The 13,019-nt window shown below is 39.8% G+C and overlaps 1 protein-coding gene across 1 annotated transcript in view; it reads left to right on the top strand.

Annotated features, from left to right (window-relative positions):
• TRHDE (thyrotropin releasing hormone degrading enzyme) overlaps positions 1 to 13,019 on the top strand; it is a 456,427-nt gene that overhangs the window by 60,411 nt on the left and 382,997 nt on the right. The gene's annotated exons all lie outside the window — the stretch shown is intronic.

Genomic DNA, 13,019 nt, shown 5'->3' with positions numbered 1-13,019 from the left:
AAGATTGATAATATTCTTTGCAGCTGAAGATGGAGAAGCTCTTACACAGTCAGCAAAAACAAGACCAGGAGCTGACTGTGGCTCAGATCAAAAACTCTTTATTGCGAAATTCAGACTTAAATTGAAGAAAGCAGGGAAAACTACTAGGCCATTCAGGCATGACCTAAATCAAATCTCTTTTGATTATACAGTGGGAGTGACAAATAGATTCAAGGAATTAGATCTGATAGAGTGCTTGGAAAACTATGGATGGAGGTTCATAGCATTGTACAGGAGGAGGTGATCAGAATCATTCCCAAGAAAAAGAAATGCAAAAAGGCAAAATGATTGTCTGAGGAGCTCTTACAAATAGCTGAGAAAAGAAGGAAAGCAAAAGGCAAAGGAGAAAAGGAATGCAGAATTCCAAAGAATAGCAGGGAGAGATAAGAAAGCCTTCTTAAGTGAACAATGCAAAGAAATAGAGGAACACAACAAAGCAGATCAATGAAAAGTTTAGTCTGGTGGAGAAAAGTTGTAATAGACGTATGGGTCCACGGAGGGGGAAACGTCAAGGCTGTATATTGTCACCAAACTTATTTAACTTATACGCAGTATACATCATGCAAAATGCCAGGCTTGATAAAGCACAAGCTGGAATCAAGATTGCTGGGAAAAATATCAGTAACCTCAGATATGCAGATGGCACTACCCTTATGAAGAGGAACTAAAAAGCTTCTTGATAAAGGTGAAAGAGAAGAGTATAAAAGCTGGCTTGAAACAACATTCAGAAAACTAAGATCATGGCATCTGGTCCCATCACTTCATGGCAAATAGATGGGAAAAGGGAAACAGTGAAAGACTTTATTTACTTGGGCTCCAAAATCACTGCAGACAGTGGCTACAGCCATGAAATTAAAAGAGCCTTGCTCCTTGGAAGAAAAGCTATGACAAGCCTAGACAGTGTATAAAAAAACCAGAAACATTACTTTGCCAACAAAGGTTTGTATAGTCAAAGCTATGGTTTTTCTAATAGTCATGTATGGATGTGAGAATTGGACCATAAAAAAGGCTGGGCAGTGAAGAACTGATGCTTTTGAATTGTACTGTAAAAGACTCTTAAGAGTCTCTTGGACAGCAAGGGGATCAAACCAGTCCATCCTAAAGGAAATCAACCCTGAATATTCATAGGAAGGACTGATGCTGAAGTTGAAGCTCCAATCCTTTGGCCACCTGATGTGAAGAGCTGACTCATTGGAAAAGACCCTGATGCTGGGAAAGATGGAGGGCAGGAGGAGAATGGGATGACAGAGGATGAGATGTTTGGATGGCATCACCAATTCAGTGGACATGAGTTTGAGCAAACTCTGGGAGATAAGGAAGGACAGGGAAGCCTGGCATGTTGCAGTCCATGGGGTCACAGAGTTGGACATGATTGAGCAACTGAACAGCAACAAAGACTTGCATGCCTGGAGCTTATATTCTGTAGGCTTTAGCTGCAAGTGAGCAAAGCAGATCAATTCAATGAAAAGTTTAATCTAGTGAAGAAAAGTTGTAACAGACATATGGGAGCTATAGGTCCATGGAGAGGGGAAGGCCAATGGCAGTCTACAGAATGGGGAAGGGGTTGCAAAAGGGAAGGGAACTGTAGGATAGAATGAACAGAAAGTATTCAAGGCAGAACAATGGCATGTGTGAAAGTGCAGAATATTTGGGAATGCTGGTATAGTAAGACATCCAGATGAATGGGAAGGGGTGGAGTGGCAGAAGGAAGGTTATGTTAGGAGTGAGGCTGAAGAATGGCATGGATAAGACATGGAGGATTGCATTGTCCTCTTAAGAGACTTTTCCATGTTGGGGATGTGCAGCCATCAGATTGTTTTTCGTCATGGAAATCAATCATGATGAGATGTATTAGGACATTGTGGTGTCACTGTCCTTTAGCCAAAGACATATCTGTAATGGAAAAGTTGGATTTATTTCTCATTACAGTGAGGGACTATTCATGCTATGGGCTATAATGGGATGTCTCTCCCCCTCCCCATCCCCAGCATCTCCTTGCTTTTTTCTACCACAGGATTCCCAGCCTGTGTCTGCCCTGCCCTGCAACCTGCGATCTCTATGGGTCTGGCCCTTGCCTTGGAGAGAGGGGTTAAAAACCCAAATGTAGGCACTGCGTTCTTCCAGATCCTATCAACCCACGGGCTAAAAATGCCTATGTGGAAACTGTTGGTGTTTTCGAGTAGTTCAGTGGTAGAATTCTTGCCTGCCCACATGGGAGGCCTGGGTTCAATTCTCAGCCAGGGCAAAAAACCCTCAAGAGATGCAGGTTTAATCCCTGGGTCAGGAGGAAGTCCCCAGAGTAGGAAATGGCAACCCACTCCAGTATTTTTGTCTGGTAAGTTCCCTGGACAGAGGAACCTGGCAGGCTGCAGTCCATTGGGTCACAAAGAGTCATATACAACTGAGTGACTGAGCACTGCACTCAGTAAAAAGGTGTTAGAAAGGACTTCCTATATCTGGTGATTTGGGGGAGTGTGCCAAAAAGTGGGGGTTGATTCTGGATTGGGTTCTATCAGGAAACAGGGGTGATAAAATGATTTTGTACCTCAATCAATCTTACCCATAAGAAAGGTAGACAAGAGAAGTTTAAGACTGTAATTGGTAGGAGGGCAGCAGTCACTCATGTCATTGGAGAGGGGGATGTTTGGGAGTTCTGTCATTTGCACAATGGCCTTATTTGTGTGTGTGCTCAGATGGGATTTTGAAGTGGTATTGGGCTTGGTCTCACCTCATCAGTCATAGTGAGCTTGGCTGATGTTGGTGCACTTCGGGGCTGTTTACACCAACAGGAAGACACTGTAGCCTAGCTGTGAGTTGCAGGCCAATTTCCAGATGTCAGGGCGTGCTTTTTGTTTCTCAGTGATTAGAAGTGCAGTGTCGTTCTTGTATCCTGGCTCCATTATGTCTCAGCTGAGTGAATTTTGAAAAGATATCTATTTTCTTTGTGACTCAATTTCTTTATCTGAAAATGGTATGATTTCAGAGTTATGAAGAATAGAGTGAGATATAGACTCACCATAGGCAAACTTTAATATATACAGTAAATATTGATGGACTTGAAAGAAGAAATAGACAGAAGTATAGTAACAGCAGGAGATTTCAGTACCCAGTACCCCACTTTTGACAATGGATCATCCAGATAGAAAATCAATAAGGAAACATTGGATTTAAATTACCCATTAGACCAGAAGAACTGAACAGACATTTACAAAACATTTCATCCAACTGTAGCAGGACGCACATTCTGTGCCAGTGCACATGGAAAATTTTCTAGGATAGAACATATGTTAAATCACAAAACAGGTCTTCATAAATTTAAAATGATAGAGATTATATCAAGCATCTTTTCCAAACACAGTGGTATAAAACTATGTTAAACTAGATAAAACTAAATGATGAAAAATCTATTCATTGAAAACTCTAAGACGCTGATGAAGGAAATCGGAGAATATGCAAACAATTGGAAAGATATTGCCTGGTCATAGCTGAAAGAATTGCTATTTTTAAAATGTCCATATTACCCAAAGCAATGAACAAATTCAGTGCAATCTCTATCAAAACTCCAATGGCATTTCTTATAGGGATAGAACAAATAATCATAAAATTTGTATGAAACCACAAAAGACCATGAGTGACCAAAGTAATCCTGAGAAAAATGAGCAATGCTTGAGGCATCACACTCCATGAATATAAACTATATTACAAAGCTATGGCAATCAAAACACTAAAGTATTAACCTAAAAGCAGACATAAAGATCAATGGCAAAAGAAGAGAAAGCTCAGAAATAAACATATACATGTATGGTCAATTAATGTATGACAGAGGAGCCAAGAGTATACAAGGGGGAAGTACAGTTTTTTCAATAAATGGTGCTGGGTAAACTGGACAGCCCCATGCAAAAAAATAAAATTGCATTACTATTTTATATTATAAACAAAAATCAGTTCAGAATGGATTAAAGACTTGAGCTATTTCAAATTGGATTAAAGTTGAGCTATTTCAAATCCTAAAAGATGATGCTGTTGAAGTGCTGCACTCAATATGCCAGCAAATTTGGAAAACTCAGCAGTGGCCACAGGACTGTAAAGGTCAGTTTTCATTCTAGTTCCAAAGAAGGGCAATGCCAAAGAATGTTCAAACTACCACACAATTGTACTCATCTCACATGTTAGCAGAGTGATGCTCAAAATTCTCCAAGTCAGGCTTCAACAGTATGTGAACCAAAAACTTCCAGATGTTCAAGCTGGATTTAGGAGAGGGAGAGGAACCAGAGATCGAATTGCCAACATCTGTTAGATCATAGAAAAAGCAAGAGAATTCCAGAAAAAGATCTACTTCTGCTTTACTGATTACGCCAAAGCCTTTGACTGTGTAGATCACAACAAATTGGAAAATTCTGAAAGAGATGGGAATACCAGACCATCTGACCTGCCTCCTGAGAAATCTGTATGCAGATCAAGAAGCAACAGTTAGAACCAGACATGGAACAACACACTAGTTCCAAATAGGAAAAGGAGTATGATAAGGCTGTATATATTGTCACCCTCCTTATTTAACTTACATGCAGAGTACATCATGTGAAATGCCAGGCTGGATGAAGCACAAACTGGAGTCAAGATTTCCAGGAGAAATATCAAGAACCTCAGATATGCGGATGACACCACCCTTATGGCAGAAAGTGAAGAGGAATTAAAGAGCCTCTTGATGAAAGTGAAAGAGGAGAGTGAAAAAGTTGGCTTAAAGCTCAACATTCAGAAAACTAAGATCATGGCATCTGGTCCCATCACTTCATGGGAAATAGATGGGGAAACAGTGGAAACAGTGTCAGACTTTATTTTTTTGGGCTCCAGAATCATTGCAGATGGTGACTGCAGCCATGAAATTAAAAGATGCTTACTCCTTGGAAGAAAAGTTATGACCAACCTAGATAGCATATTCAAAAGCAGAGATATTACTTTGCCAACAAAGGTCCGTCTAGTCAAGGCTATGGTATTTCCAGTGGTCATGTATGGATGCGAGAGTTGGACTGTGAAGAAAGCTGAGCACCGAAGAATTGATGCTTTTGAACTGTGGTGTTGGAAAAGACTCTTGAGAGTCGCTTGAGGACTGCAAAGAGATTAAACCAGTCAATCCTAAAGGAAGTCAGTCCTAAAAATTCATTGGGAGGACTGATGCTGAGACTGAAACTCCAATACTTTGGCCACCTGATATGAAGAACTGTCTCACTGGAAAAGACCCTGATGCTGGGAAAGATTGAAGGCAGGATGAGAAGGGGATGACAGAGGATGAGATGGTTGAATGTCGTCACCACCTCACTGTACCTGAGTTTGAGCAAGCTTCGGGAGTTGGTGATGGACGGGGAAGCCTGGGGTGCTGCAGTCCATGGGGTCGCAAAGAATCAAATATGATTGATCAACTGAACTGAAAGAATTGAGTGTAAAACCAGGAATCATAACATTCCTAGAAGAAAATGTAAGCAGTAAATACCTTAATGTTGATCATAAAGATGATTGTTTAGATTTGACACCAGAAGCAAAGGGACAAAAGCAAAAATATGTAGAATCACATCAAACTAAAAAACTTCCATGCAGGAAAGGAAATCACCAGCAAAATGAAAGGCAGCCTATGGAATGGGAGAAAACATTTGCAAACCATTTTTTCTGAAGGGGTTAATATGCAGAATATACAAGGAACTCATAACAAAATAGCAAAAATTAAACATTCTGATTAAAAAATGAGCAGAGACACTGATTAGACATTTTTTTTTGAAGAAGACAGACACATGAGAAAAAGGAGCAGCAGACATCTGAGAAAAATGTTCAACATTGGTGATCAGCAGGAAAACTCAAGTCCAGCTTACAATGAGATACCATGTCACACTATCAGAATACTATCATCCAAAAGACGGCACATAACAAATGTTGGTGAGGACGTGGAGAAAGGGGCCACTTGTGTACTCTTGGTGGGAGTGGAAATTGGTGCAGCTACTGTAGAAAACAGTATGGAAGGTCCTCCAAATCTTAAAAATAAAACTATTACATCCAGCAATCCCACTTCTAGGTATATATACAAAAGAAATAACAATAAGATGGAAAATATACCTGCACTGCCATGTTCCTTGAAAGACTATTCACAATAGCCAACTGTGGGAACAGCCTAAATGTCCATCAGCAGATGAATGGATAAAGAAGATGTGATACATTTGCAGCTACATGGATGGACCTAGCGATCATCATACTAAGAGACGTTAAGTTTTGAAGAGAAAGACAGATACCATATGATATCACTTGTAAGTGGACTCTAAAATGTAACACAAATGAATTTATCTCTGAAACAGAAGCAGACTCACAGACACTGGGAGTCTTGACAGCCTCAAGTCTGTGGGGAGGGAGGGAGAGGGCTGGACTGGGAGTTTGGGACTAGCAGATGCAAACTATTGTTAGTGGAATGGATAAACAAAAGGGCCTACCATACAGCATGGACAACTATATTCAATGTCCTGTAATAAACCAGAATGGAAAACAATATATATATATATATATATATATATATGTTTATGGGGCAGCAAAGTGATTCATATATATATATATATATATGAATTCAAAATATATATATGAATCACTTTGCTGCACCAGAAGCTAATACAACATTATAAGTCAACTATACTTCAATTTTTAAAAATGTGCTATATATATCCAATTAAATATTATTCAGCCATGAGAAGGAAGGAAAGTCTAGCATTTGAGACAACATAGGTGGACCTTGAAGGCATTATGCTAAGTGAAATAAGCCAGAGAAATAAAATATTGTGCAATACCACTTATATGTGGAATCAAAAAAAAAAAAAGATTGCCAATAAGGTCTGAGGATCTCATGTAAAAAATGCTGACTAGCGTTAAAAGCGCTATATTATGTAAATAATATTTGTTAAGAGAGTAGAACTTAAATGTTGTCACACAAAAAGGGAGAAATATGTGAGGAGATGAATGTGTTAATTAAGTAGATGAGGAAGATCCTTTTACGATGTATGGTGGTGGTGGCTTAGTTGCTAAGTCACGTCTGACTCTTGAGACCCCATTGACTGTAGCTCACCAGGCTCCTCTGTCTATGGGATTCTGCAGGCAAGAATACTGGAGTGGGTTGCCATTTCCTTCTCCAAGGAATCTTCCTGACCCAGTAATCGAACCTGTGTCTCCTGCATTGCAGGCAGATTCTTTACCAACTGAGCTACAAGGGAAGCCCCTTTATGATGTATATGTATAGCAAATCACCACGATATACACTTTAAATAGCTTAATGATTTTATCTATCAATTATTCCTCAAAAGAGCTGAAGTTAAAAAAGATGTATGAGATAATATACGTAAAGTATTTAGAACAGTTCTTGGCATGTGGTAAAGTTCCAATAAATTATGTTATTAATATTATTATTATTATTTTGGAAAGATGACTCCATCAGAACAAAAGAAGATAGGTGTGAAGAAGGAGAGACAGAGAAGTGACTAGGAGCGTAATTCAGGAACCTCAGTGAGAGGTAGTTTTCTCTTTGAACCAGGGCAGTGGGAGCAGGCATGGAGAGAGGGCACAGTGGGTGAGAGCTGACACTGGAAGACTGGGTTACCCATGGTGGGGTGAAGGAAAGGAGAGGAAACAGTCTCCCTGTGGTTCTGGTTTGGAAGAATGGGTGGGAAGTGAGGTCATCGCTGCAGAAGGGGAATACAGGAATAGAAAAGCACATTGAAGGGCAGACATTACGGCCAGATGGAAACGGTCAGCAGGCTGCTGACGATCCAGGACTGAGGCTCAGAGGCGAGGTCCAGTGCCGTAGCCTGTGTCACTGCTGATCTCGCATGGAGAGGCCAGCTGTCTAGGTGAGAAAAGAGAAGTCACTGCCCTTGCCCTCGGTGCCTCCCTTGGCTCCCCTCCTTAGGATGGTGGGAAAGGACTTCAATTATTTCGTATGCAGTGTCAAGCCTATACCCACCTTGTTCGTCGTTAAAAGTTATGGATTTGTCTTTAATCAACAACATGAAATTTTTCAGTGCCAAGATCTTGTCAGAGACTTTTAACCTTGAACTCTTTTCTGCACAATACTTAATCAAAAGCTTGAGTGTGAAAAATAGTATGTATGGAATGCCTGAAAGGTATGCTGCTCATAGAGACTTTCGTAGATTATCTATCTATTTCATTAATCTGGCCATCAGATTTACTAAGTAACTAGACTGTTTTATATTTAGTAGAATTGCTTTTACTGAATTGTGATTTGACATTCTGCTGTCAGCTTGCTTTGGGGAATATACGAAATAGCTAAGGGAACCATGGTTTATTGTTTTATTCACTGTTTTAATATTATGAAGAATCAGGGCATTTATATTACATCAAAGAGTTTGTGAGGACTCTTGAGGGGGGGAATATCTCTAAGACATCAATAACGTATTTTTTTCCTTGATATGGTGAATTGGGTAGCTGATGATGTTTTCCTCTGTACACTGATCACTGGGAAGCTTGAAGTGAAATATGTAGCCTTGAATGAAGTATCTGATTATTATGGCATGTACTCATGTATTACCATACCTCTAGTTTTATTTTCTTTCTCTTACTTTTATTTTTCCTTAAATACAATCTTCTCACTTGTTCTAGTCTTGTTGCAACAGAAACTTGCTTCAGTTCTTGTTTGGAATGAGGAGCGTCTCTGTGCACTGGAGCATGTACATACAGAATCATATTTATTTTAGTAGCATTAATGGAGTGATGTGGACAAAACTATCCTTATTCAAGTGAAGCTGACATTTCTGTGTGGAATATAAAAGCAACACCTTAATTTCTATCACTTGGGAGTTTCGCCTTGATGACAGGAATATATTTAAAAAGTAACGTGTGATAAAATGTGGATCAGCCCTTTTGCCTATATGCAGACTGTAGTAGGAAAAGCTCTGAACTTGAAACTAGAAGATTGGATTTCATCTTCCTTAGTCTGTTTCTTGCTGTATGGCCTTGGACAGGCTGTTTAGTCTCTGTGGGTTCTGAATTTCTTGGGAGAATGAGGATGAAATTACTGTTCTACCCACCTTACCTTTATTGCAAAGATTACATTAGGTAATGCATGAGCCTCTGTGAACTGTAAAAGGCTAGAGGTAAGATCATTATCCAGGCTTTGATTGCATGTGGAGGATATTTTAACTTCTTGGTCAGAAGGTCTAGAGCTTAGTCTAAAGCTCTACCTGAACTTGGGAACAGGAATCACCAACTCCCATGCTGATATGAATAATCAACGTGTGAGAGAAGGAAAACTGTGATCCTCATTTGTTTTACTTATTTATTTTGGTCTCAATTTGGATAGATTAGTAAGAGAAATACTTAACCTACCTCTTCATTTTAAAACAGGAAAATGCAGCTGGCATGTAGCCATGACGTGAGCAGTAATCAGAAGGTCTAGAACCTGAGCAGGAGCGCCCTGCCCTGGGGGCAGCTACGTTCAATGCTGGCCAATGGCTTCCAGGCAAGAATGGGAAATAGTGTTCACCAATGATTTTTTTTCCCAGGAGAATTCAGAAAATTAGATTTTGTGTAAGTTCTCCTAGTTTATAAAGTTCAACAATTAATTCAAATTTCAACCCACTGAAGGGGTTAACACTGTTCAGGGGAAACTGAACATGATATTCACCCTTTGGGCAACCGGTCATGATTGCTGCTCTGTAAAGTTTTTATAGGTCATCTTGTGCTTGCGGCTACCTAGACCCCAAGGAAGAATATATCTGTGAGTTGTTATTTGTAGAAAGTAAATGTGCATCTATTTTACCAACTGTTTAAAGCCTTTTCTTCAGTGAATATTCATTAAAATCTATACATTTTGTTCTAAATATATTCGGTTTGTTTCTAAAAGTCATTCTTTACTGTGAATGCTTTACAGAGGTATATGTTAAAATCAAGGTTAATAGTTATAAAGTACAAAAACATCAGTGTTTATCAACAATTATTTGTAAATAATGTATGGTTTGGCTTAGTGTTGGTATTCTCTGCAAACTTGTAGGTAACATAATATTATCAAAAATTGGTAGTTCTGAAGTCTGTATTCCACTAACATCAAAGGAACTGTTGACTACTCATTTTATTATAGTAGTCTCTGTGGCAAGGAGATCACAAAATATCAAGAAGAAAATAGAATGTGATTTAATTACTTAGATTATATAAATATAAATACTCAGTCCTTGTTGTTCACAAATTCTATAGTAGTAAATTTGTGTAGGCACTAAAATTTATTTGTAATCTGAAAATCAGTAGTCATGGCGCTTTCATCATTGTTCTCAGGCAAGTGCAGAATGGTGAAACTTTGAGTCACCTGACATAAGTATTCCCAGCTGAGGCCAGACAATATGATGTTTTGCCCACTTGTTTCGGTTCTTGTATTGTAGACAAGTGTCTTCCTCATGATCTATTCAGTGCCAGTTATTCCCCGCCCCCCTGAATTTCTGGGCTTTTTGTTGGAGATTTTACTGTTTAAGGGCCCCATAACAAAGTGCTGAAGTGCTGTCTAGTAGCGTTCCTTAGCACAGGAAAGCTGTAATGTGCCTTATGGAGAAAACACGCAAAATAGGTAAGCTTTGTTAGAGCTTGAGTTATAGTGCTGTGACTGTGAGTTTAATGTTAATGCAAAATGTATAATAAATAACTTGTCCTTAAGCAGAAATGGACCTAAAACAAGGCCATATATTGTTTAATGAAAAGGTGTCCAAAGACTTTCAGGAACCTTATCCTATATTTACCCTAGGAACAATTGGTCAGTTCAGTTCAGTTCAGTCACTCAGTCCTGTCCAATTCTTTGCGACACCATGAATCACAGCATGCCAGGCCTCCCTGTCCATCACCAACTCCCAGAGTTCACCCAAGCTCATGTCCATCGAGTCGGTGATACCACCCAGCAATCTCATACTCTGTCGTCCCCTTCTCCTCCTGCCCCCAATCCCTGCCAGCAGCAGACTCTTTTCCAGTGAGTCAACTCTTCGCATGAGGTGGCCAAAATATTGGAGTTTCAGCTTTACCATCAGTCCTTCCAAAGAACACCCAGGACTGATCTCCTTCAGAATGGACTGGTTGGATCTCCTTGCAGTCCAAGGGACTCTCAAGAGTCTTTTCCAACACCACAGTTCAAAAGCATCAATTCTTCGGCGCTCAGCTTTCTTCACAGTTCAACTTTCACATCCATACATGACCACGGGAAAAACCATAGCCTTGACTAGACAGACCTTTGTTGGCAAAGTAATGTCTCTGCTTTTGAATATGCTATCTAGGTTGGTCATAACTTTCCTTCCAAGGAGTAAGCGTCTTTTAATTTCATGGCTGCAGTCACCATCTGCAGTGATTTTGGAGCCCCAAAAAATAAAGTCTGACACTGTTTCCACTGTTTCCCCATCTGTTTCCCATGAAGTGATGGGACCGAATGCCATGATCTTCGTTTTCTGAATGTTGAGCTTTAAGCCAACTTTTTCACTCTCCTTTTTCACTTGCATCAAGAGGCTTTTTAGTTCCTCTTCACCATAAGGGTGAAGAAGTTCCTTCACCCTTCACCATAAGGTTAAGTTCCTCTTTGCCATAAGGGTGGTATCATCTGCATATCTGAGGTTATTGATATTTCTCTCGGCAATCTTGATTCCAGCTTGTGATTCTTCCAGCCCAGTGTTTCTCATGATGTATGTACTCTGCATATAAGTTAAATAAGCAGGGTGACAGTATACAGGCTTGACGTACGCCTTTTCCTATTTGGAAACAATCTGTTGTCCCATGTCCAGTGGTAACTATTGCTTCCTGACCTGCATATAGGTTTCTCAAGAGGCAGGTCAGGTGGTCTGGTATTCCCATCTCTTTCAGAATTTTCCACAGTTTATTGTGATCCACACAGTCAAAGGCTTTGGCATAGTCAATAAAGCAGAAATAGATGTTTTTCTGGAACTCTCTTGCTTTTTCCATGATCCAGCAGATGTTGGCAATTGATTTCTGGTTCCTCTGCCTTTTCTAAAACCAGCTTGAACATCTGGAACTTCACAGTTCACGTATTGCTGAAGCCTGGCTTGGAGAATTTTGAGCACTACTTTTCTTAGCGTGTGAGATGAAGGCAATTGTGCGGTAGTTTGAGCATTCTTTGGCATTGCCTTTCTTTGGGATTGGAATGAAAACTGACCTTTTCCAGTCCTGTGGCCACTGCTGAGTTTTCCAAATTTGCTGGCATATTGAGTGCAGCACTTTCACAGCATCATCTTTCAGGATTTGAAATAGCTCAACTGGAATTCCATCACCTCCACTAGCTTTGTTCATAGTGATGCTTTCTAAGGCCCACTTGACTTCACATTCCAGGATGTCTGGCTCTAGGTCAGTGATCACAGCATCATGATTATCTGGGTCATGAGGATCTGTTTTTGTACAGTTCTTCTGTGTATTCTTGCCACCTCTTCTTAATATCTTCTGCTTCTGTTAGGTCCATCCCATTTCTGTCCTTTATTGAGCCCATCTTTGCATGAAATGTCCCCTTGGTATCTCTAATTTTCTTGAAGAGATCTCTAGTCTTTCCCATTCTGTTGTTTTCCTCTATTTCTTTGCATTGATCGCTGAGGAAGGGTTTCTTATCTCTTCTTGCTATTCTTTGGAACTCTGCATTCAGATGCTTATATCTTTCCGTTTCTCCTTTGCTTTTCACTTCTCTTCTTTTCACAGCTATTTGTAAGGCCTCCCCAGACAGCCATTTTGCTTTTTTGCATTTCTTTTCATGGGGATGGTCTTGATCCCTGTCTTCTGTACAATGTCATGAACCTCTGTCCATAGTTCATCAGGCACTCTATCTATCAGATCTAGTTCCTTAACTCTATTTCTCACTTCCACTGTATAATCATAAGGGATTTGATGTAGGTCATACCTGAATGGTCTAGTGGTTTTCCCTACTTTCTTCAATTTAGGTCTGAATTTGGCAATAAGGAGTTCATGATCTGAGC

This window comes from Bubalus kerabau, chromosome 1, assembly GCF_029407905.1.
Source record: "Bubalus kerabau isolate K-KA32 ecotype Philippines breed swamp buffalo chromosome 1, PCC_UOA_SB_1v2, whole genome shotgun sequence".
NCBI lineage: Eukaryota > Metazoa > Chordata > Mammalia > Artiodactyla > Bovidae > Bubalus > Bubalus kerabau.
This window is presented reverse-complemented; position numbering and strand designations above follow the sequence as displayed.